General features: G+C 38.5%; 1 long non-coding RNA gene across 1 annotated transcript in view; it reads right to left on the bottom strand.

Annotated features, from left to right (window-relative positions):
* Positions 1–5,229: 5,229 nt before the first annotated feature.
* The window catches only part of LOC309511575, a 202,016-nt gene continuing 197,915 nt past the window's right edge, over positions 5,230–9,330 (bottom strand). The window contains exons 2-3 of the long non-coding RNA XR_014210686.1: positions 8,333–8,913; positions 5,230–5,802 (exon numbers count right to left, since the gene is read on the bottom strand). This is a non-coding gene — a long non-coding RNA (uncharacterized lncRNA). The remainder of the gene's footprint in view (positions 5,803–8,332; positions 8,914–9,330) is intronic.

Here is a 9,330-nt window from a genome sequence, read left to right as displayed (position 1 = left end):
TGCAGGACGGCGGTATGAAGTTTGAAGTTCACCCACAGAGCGCAAGTCCGTCTCCGGCACAAGAACCAGCGTTGATCCGGTGGATATTGGATAACAGACCGGTTGATTACACTTGAATTAGGCTACCTGAATGTTTAAAGGTCCCATGACATGCTACTTTTTGTAGGCTTTAATATAGGCCTTAGTGGTCCCTAGTACTGTATCTGAAATCTCTTTCCAAAAATTCAGCCTTGGTGCAGAATTATAGCCACTACAAGCCAGTCCCAGAATGAGCTTTCTTCAGACGGGCCGTTTCGGTGTCTGTAGCTTTAAATGCTGATGAGGAGGAGAAAGGCGGTGCAAGGTGGAGGGTGGGTGTGGCCTTGACCATCTTGCGCAACGGTACCATGCATGTTTGTTTATGTTGGATATATTGCAATGGCACGAAGACACGCAGTCGTTCAAGCATTTCAGTTTGACCCATAATCTGATCCAGATGGAGAAGCAGCGGATGAAGAATTTGCAACTCAGCGGCTCCAGCAGGACGTTTCCGAATGGTTAGTTTAAAATATTATGTCTGAATACGGTACTTTATTTGGATGGTTTACAGTTATTATCATGTAGCTAACGCTAACCTACTGTTGCCTTTTCATGAGAGATCTGTAACGTCTGTAATTTATCTTATTACAATTACATCAAGCTCTGCGATCTTGAAATGCGGATATCGCGCGCGCCACATATAACCAACAGGAAAACGGTTATCCAAATAACAAAGAAGTGTACAATACAACACTCGCGTTACAGTGTGTGTATTCACACACATACTTGATGCTGTCTACCTTTACATTAGCGCAAGTAACTGCATAGCTAATGTTACAGCCACATTATACGTGTAACAAGCTAGGTAAGTTAACCATAAACAGTAAAGCAACACACTTATATATAATAGTTGACTTACTTGTCAGAGGTGTGTAGCTGAGCCAAAGAGAGTTGGTACTGATCCAGACTTTAGCTTCAGACATTCAGCAAGCCCAGCTCTGTATTGACCCTTCGGTGTTAATTTGTACATCCAGTTATTGAGCAATTATTATGCTTCGCTCGCTCAAAAGCCATGATATCTCTCTCGTGGACAAACTAAAATCGCGCGCGCGCGCATTCCTACATCCTAGCTAATTTTCTCATGGGCTGAAAATATTCTCTGGGCGGGCAAAGCAGAGAAAGGGGAGGTAACATTTCTCCTTATGACCTCATAAGGAGGAGATTCAAGATCAGCCTGGTTGAGCTTCCATTTTCTCAAAGGCAGAGAAAGATAGCAAAAGCTCGATTTACACCGATTAAAATTTCTAGAAACTTGGGGACCATATACAGAGTAGGGGAACTCATATTAATGTTAAAAAACCTCAGAAATTGAAAATTTCATGTCATGGGACCTTTAAATGTTTCATTTTTACTTCTAAAATGTTTGTTAAATGAGTTTAAATGTAGGAAATATTGCATACATGTTAAAAACAGTGTAAAATGTGCTGTATTGCTGTACTCATCGACAATAAAGGCCAATGTCATGTATACTGGTGGTTGTATGGAATACTATTTTACAAAGGTTTAGAGGAAATAAAAACAGTTAATATTACTCATAAATAAAAACAGTTAATATTACTCATAAATATATATTTTTAAATGTTTAAATGTTAAATTATTTCTACTCAATTTTATTTGTTAATGTACCAGATGCAGTTACTCAGATTTACTTAATTTTTTTACTTGCATTTACTCAATTCATACAGTATATTTAATTGATTTCACAGCTTTAAAATGTACTCAATTTTCTGGAGTGTAAAAATGTTTCACCAAAAAAATTGAGTAAATAATAGTTAAACTTTTTACAGTGCACTAACATAAAAAAATATAATTCCAATATATATATATATATATATATATTATTTGTAGATTTAGAAAGTGTTAACAACTGTGCAAAGTCTCATGCAATTAGGACAAAGTTAACTTTTTTTTTTTATTATTAAAGCAGATGTCATTTGGGGTCAAAAAGACCCCGAACAGCGTTAAGGACAGTTTAACTTAAAGGTATAGTGGAGGATCTTTCCAAATTTTAGATAAGACCCGCCCTCTCCACTTTTTGAACAGTTTGATTGATTAACCAGAATGATTGACAATTAGGAGGACCAATAGTATAGGTTACCCACCAGGAAGTAAAACATCCTCCGCTATACCTTTAACTTTTTAACCAAGCTTTAACAGCAAGGTGTGTATTACACAATTTGATTGCACTTCACAGAGGCAACCTGCTTCATGTCCTGTGGTTCTTTGCTTCCACTTTGTTCATTAAAATCATGTAATGCACACCTAGCCATGGATTAGCCCTTACTTATGAGAAAGGGTTATAGGTTACACAAAGTATTAAATTAAGGGGGACAATAAATGTGGAACACATAAGCCTATATTTCATATACTGTATTCCAATAATATTTCATTTTTTTCATAATTCCAGTTTTTTATTTAAGGTTATAATTTTGAAGGAAAGACTGAGAGGATAAAGAGGGCCAATATTTGTGGAGGGCACTGTACAGTATTTAAAAATGGTGTCTTTCTGCTTTTTCCCAGAAATAAATGTTATTGGGCAAATTGTGTAGACTGTCGATGGAGTGACAGAAAGCTCTCAGATTTCATCAATAAGATCTTCAATTGTGTTCCGAAGATGAATGAAAGTCTTGCGAGTTGGAACGACATGAGGGTGAGTAATTTAACTTCTTTTATCTGGACTGTTTAAAGCCACTATTAATGCTGAACAATAAACCATAAAAAATAACTGGAAATTGTATGAATACTTTCCACAAACATTTGCAGATTCATTTTAAGCATAATATGCCTGTGGTGAAGAGTGTAACTGAAAAGAGTTTCTCCGATTCTTTTTTGTTAGTTTTTTCAGACTACATCCAACATAGTATTTCCACATCTGAGATGAAGGCAGTTAAAAGAACCAAGTGGAATAATGAGGATAATTTGTTCAAAAAACGCAACCTCTCTGAATAATGTGGGGGAAGATATATGCATGATTTGTAAATAAACACTTTAAATACATTGTCTAACTCTCAGTTTTGTACCTTAATTCATTATATTGCAGATGTGTGAAAATACAACTTATTCTGGATATTCTGGTTGTATTTCAGTGTTATTGTACAGCATTTTATTACACTGTAAAAAAATTACATCCCCAAGTAAAAAATTTCTAGTGACTGATAACATCTAAATTTTTCAATTAGTCTGACGTATTATTTCTCATTGAGCCAATGTTAACAGACTATTGCAACAAGAATTGCAGTTGGGCCAATTTAAACATTTTGATGTGACCAGTCACTAGAAAATTTTGACTTGGAGAGGTTAGAAATTTTTTACAGTGTAGTATTGCATTTCAGTAGTATTGTAACTGTACTTTAGTTGTTATTATGTATTATGTACTACCACAGTTATATTGCAGTATTATTGTAGTATTCTTCATTGCAGTAATACCGTAGTTATATTGCAGTATTATTGTAGTACTATTCATTGCAGTAATACCGCAGTTATATTGCAGTATTATTGTAGTACTACTTCATTGCAGTTATATTGCAGTATTATTGTAGTACTACTTCATTGCAGTAATACCACAGTTATATTGCAGTATTATTGAAGTACTACTTCATTACAGTTATATTGCAGTATTATTGTCGCACTGCTTCAGTTGTATTGCAGTAAAACTGCAGCTTTACTCCAGCTATACTGCAATATTGCAGTTTTTTAATGTCCAAAAAACTGCATTTTTCTACATGTAACAAAAACAGCAGTAATTTTTTTCACCAGTTGAAGTGCCTTTGATTTACACCAGAGGGCACTCCTCTCAACTGAGCTTTTTTATTGTGAACTTCATTTCCTACTGTCCATTGCCTGTGATTATGTTCAGCTGTGTCTCTCTTGTTAATATTTCCCTATATAGGCCCTTGTGTTTCCTGAGTTCTTTATCTGGTGATGTCCATTGTGGATGTTTTGAGAGAGTTGCTTTCAGTTCTATTTCCTGGTTTGGCCTTTGTTTTGGATTTTCCAGTGGTGGGGCTGGAGGACTGGCTGAGCTCTGTAGGGATGAAAGGTGACAGGAGACTGGATAGGATGATGGTGAGTAGGCACAGTCCACACAAATCAAAGAAATTACCAAATCACAGTCCATATTGCTCTTAATGCTGCGAAGAAGGTACAACAGTAGAATTATTGTTCAGGTAGTTCTTAATGCTGTCTTTAAACAGCGATGATGAATAAGATGCTGGGTGGGCTAGGGTGGGAGTCAATCCTTCCTCACTGGTGTCAAGCAGCCAGTCCTCGGTTCCCGTTTCCTCGGCTACTGATGTCACGGGGTCACACCCCTGGTCAGACTTGCTCTGAACTCTGTCCTTTTGGCCTCGGGCTCTGAACAAAGAAGACACGTGACAAATTAAACAAACTGAACGTCCATGAAAACAAAACTAAACTAATCTGAATGGTGACGCATTCACTATAGGGGCTAGATAAAAATACTATTGAGATAATAGCAAGCATTGGGGTGGCATTATTTTATAGTACTAGCCATAACCTCTGGTTACTGTTTCACCTTTATTCAATATTATATGTTATATAGTTTTAATACATGACTTGGTTGAATTCCAATGTAGAATGCGGTCTGTTATTTCTGGATAACATACCGCTGCGAAGTATAACACACCGTTGCCATGAAAAACAGAGCGTTGTTATGGACGCAGGATTCTAACCGTAGAGACGGAACGGACTATTTTCTTTAGCGGAAGCAATACAATCATTTTTAAATCAATAAACTCCTTTTTAAATCAATATTTTGTGTCAAATTATTGCTTTATTTGGTGGGTAGCCATGTAATAAGCGGGATAATGTAGAGCGAGGCGGTTGTTATAGCGGATACAACCCCTTCAGGCTGATTCAAGACCCCTCCGCTTTGCGTCGGGGTCCTGATCAGCCTGTCGGGGTTGTATTCGCTATAACAGCCGCCTCCCCTACATTATCCCTTACATAGGCTATTACTAACTGGGGGCTAGATCTCTGATTATTGTTTGAGCTTCAACTAATGCCGGGGACACATTTAACAACTAGCTGAAACATTCTAAGACTGAACTGAACACACTTACAGACCGTTTCCAACGACTGGAGCAGATTTTAAACACTGACTGTGAACACCGACTGCAACGCTGGGCCTGAATTTCATTTTGGAAAATGGGGGGGGAAATTCCCCCTTAGGTGATTCTTATGGGAGGGGATTTTTTATTTGAGGGGGGAGTTTAGACTTTTTTTAAAAATTACATTTATCTCGCCTAAATGTATGCTCACTCATCGCATTTTTACAATGGGGTAATTTTGTTCTTAAGAATTTACACAACACAAGGAAGCTTGATTTCAATCTTTGAATTAAATTGAAAAAAAGTAGCACAAATAAATACAATATAATAAAGATACCAATAAAGAGAAATAAAGAGAGTTTTTGCTTAGGTCTAACACTAGTATTCAGAAATACTGCAGAGACTGAATAAAGTAATCGAATGTAAAATAACACTGGGTAGTATTTTAGTCCTGACTAAATTAAATACATAGGCTATTAATCCTGATTCCTTAAAATGAAAGCTATGTTTTGTTGTTTTGACAACCAAATGAATGACAGACACATATGGCTGCTGTCCCTTTAAGAGCTAGTGCACGGGTCCTGTTTTCATTATACGGTCACGTGCGATTTATACTTAAGACATAACCGACTGTGTTTAGAGCAGGGGTCTCAAACTGCCGGCCCGCGGGCCATTTACGGCCCCCCCTCCCCCTCCCTCCGGCCCGCAACTGATGTAAAAAAATATAACATAATCCGGCCCGCAAAACAATTTTTTTTATTATTATAATTTTTTGGGGGGTTCATGCCAATTTAAAATACCACTTCATATTAAATTGAAACAAGAACACGATTCTATAAAATAAAACAAATAATAAAAAAAAAAACGTGAATGCGTAATAAAAAAAATAAAATAAAAAAAACCCGCGCAAACCCGGCATATTTGATAAGAGAGCTGATTTTGGTCCTAGGAGTTTGTGTGGCTGCTAAAGAAATTGAAAATATGTCTCTTTCCAAACCGAAAAGGAAAGTGGATGATGAACACAGACAGTTTCAAGAAAGATGGACATTGCAGTATTTTTTTGTGGAGTTTAATGGAAATGCTACCTGTCTGATATGCAAAGAAAAAGTCGCAGTCCTAAAGGAGTATAATCTCAAGCGTCATTACACAACTAAACATGGAGAACAATATGAGAAGTACCAGGCAGACGAGAGAGAAAAAACAGCCATGAAGTTGAAGAGAGAGCTAACGTCCCAGCAAAGCCTTTTCCACAAAGCCAAAAAGGATGCTGATGCTGCAGTTGAAGCAAGTTATGTGGTGAGTGAGTTGATCGCTAAAGCAGGAAAGCCATTCACTGAAGGGCAGTTTATGAAGGATTGTATGTTAAAAGTCGCTGAGATTCTATGTCCAGAAAAGAAGGGCTTGTTCAACAATCTCTCTCTTTCTGCAAACACAGTGGCCGAGCGGATTAGCGAGTTGTCGAGTGACATTTATGATCAATTGCGCGGCAAAGCTAGAGTTTTCACTGCGTACTCTTTGGCGCTCGACGAAAGCACAGACAAAACAGACATTGCGCAGCTAGCCATTTTCATCAGGGGTATTAATGGACAATTTGAAGTGACGGAGGAGTTGTTAAGTTTGTGTCCAATGCATGGCCGTACTACAGCCAACGATATATTTCAGCAGCTGTGCGACGCGATTGAGCGCGCTGGTTTGCCGTGGAACAGACTGGTGGGCATTACCACTGATGGCGCCCCATCTATGACAGGCAAAAAAAACGGACTGGTAGCGCTGGTACAAAGAAAGTTAGAAGAGGAAAATGCAGATCCAGCAGTTGTTCTGCACTGCATTATACACCAACAGGCTCTGTGCAGCAAATGCCTGAAATATGAACATGTCATGTCTGTTGTCCTGAAATGTGTCAATTACATCAGGTCGAGAAGTTTACAGCACCGCCAGTTTCGGGCCTTTTTAGAAGAAATTGAGTCAACATATGGCGATGTACTTTACTTTACTGAGGTGCGCTGGCTCAGCAGGGGGAATGTCCTGAAGAGATTTTTTGACTTAAGAGCAGAGGTGAAGAGATTCATGGAAGATGGCAGAATGGATGTTCCTGAATTTGATGATCCTAAATGGGTCATGGACCTTACATTCTTAGTGGACATAACACAGGAGCTGAACATCCTTAACTTGAAGCTCCAGGGTCCTGGTCAGCTCATCACAGCAGCATATGAAAGTGTGAAAGCTTTCTCCACAAAGTTGAGATTGTGGAAAACTCAGCTTTCTGCAAAAAACCTCAGTCATTTCACTACATGCAGATCTCTTGTGGAGGAGGGCACAGCATTCAGTGGTGATGAATATGCTTCTGCTATTGACAACCTACTGGAGGAATTTGATCAGCGTTTTGCTGACTTCAAGTCACACCGTGACACTTTCCAGCTGTTCGCAGATCCCTTCTCAACTGACGTGGAGAGTGTCCCAAGTGTGTTGCAAATGGAGCTTATTGACTTGCAGTGCAACAGTGAGCTAAAAACTAAATTCAGAGAGGCAGAGGGAAAAGCAGACAAGACTGGACAGTTTTTGAGAGAGTTACCTCCATGCTACCCAGAGCTGTCCAAAGTGTTCAGTCGGGTAATGTGCCTTTTTGGAAGCACATATCTGTGTGAGAAATTGTTCTCAACTATGAACTTCAATAAATGCAAGTACAGGTCCAGGCTTAGTGATGCCCATCTTGAAGCTGTACTCAGGGTTTCAACTGTGACCTCCATCAGGGCAAACGTGGCTCAGTTGTGTGAGCAGAAGCGCTGCCAGGTGTCTGGCAAGAAATAGAATAGTGTGCAAATAGGGATTGCATGAGTTCACTGCAATGTTGTTAGTTCAGTGCAATGTTTTGACAAGTTATTTAAGTTAAAGTAAAGTAAGGGAAAAAAGGTTGCACTAACTGTTAAAATTATATTATATATTGTTAAATATATGTTTAATATACTGATGTTTAAATTTTTTTGTTAAGTATGACACAAATATGTTAGTTACATAATCTGAAGTAAATGAGAGCTAATATTTCAGCACGTGAAGTAAATTTCCTGAAAAATATTGCGCTTTCTTGTTGTGCTTGAATGTTAAAATGGCCCTCCTATGAGCTTTCGTTCACATCAGTGGCCCCCAGCCAATTTGAGTTTGAGATAACTGGTTTAGAGGATACTCACCAAGACCGAAATTGACATAATTTTCGCATGTTTTTGACTGTTAAAGCGATATAATCCACGAAAAATAACTTTGGTTACCCGCGAGCTGTGTGTGAGGTGGCTTTACTCTATGTATGTGTGCAGAGAAACATCTCTCAGACAAGCGCGCACGTAGCCTACCGAAGAGTTTAAAATCGCGTGAATGCTTAAACTGGTAAGACTTAAAAAGACGTGCAAATGGTAAACTTTAGTTACTCATGATGCAATGCTGGCCTGATTATGCAAGTGACAATTCCGTCTATCCCGACTCCCGAAACGCGAGAGTGTATTATCGCCGCCTGCAGCGCTTAACGAGCTGATAGAAGACGCAGCACCGCTGAATCACTCACGCGGTTTGAGAAATTGCGTCTCGCAGACAGTTTTAAAATGACTGATTTGATTTGATTATCTGTGTGGATTAATTTACTAATACAACCTACAGGCTAAAGTGAATCAGTGTTTGCGGGAATTTCCCGCATTATAAGTGGGAGACCTGCGGGAATTATAAAAATTATGCGCAATACCCGCAATCCCGCGCCGAAATTCAAGCCCTGCAACTGTCTCTGACTCGACGCATTTGGGCATGATCAGTCATAAATATCAAATTACATTCATAATCGGCCTTACAGTTGTTAAGGACTTAAAGAATACCCCGGCATAAGATGTTATATAGGAGACTGAAGGGGGCTTAACGGAATAATGACAAGCATGTCAATGACAAGCATGTCTATTAAATAGCATTAGCCATAAACTCTGACTAATGATCGGACTGGCAAGTTTGTGACTGTGGGATCCGCGTAAAAAAAACAAACAACCGGTGCAGGACCCAAAGCGACATTGGTAACAGAGTACAATAAGCGTAAAAAGTTAAATAGAATAATCAAATATGTTGTTAAACTATTATACAAATGGCCAATAATCAATTGGCATTCTAATCTAAATGCAAGGATATGATCAAATGGAGCTAGATAAAAGTTTAA

This window comes from Leuciscus leuciscus, assembly GCF_965113295.1.
Source record: "Leuciscus leuciscus genome assembly, chromosome: 12".
Classification (NCBI taxonomy): domain Eukaryota; kingdom Metazoa; phylum Chordata; class Actinopteri; order Cypriniformes; family Leuciscidae; genus Leuciscus; species Leuciscus leuciscus.
This window is presented reverse-complemented; position numbering and strand designations above follow the sequence as displayed.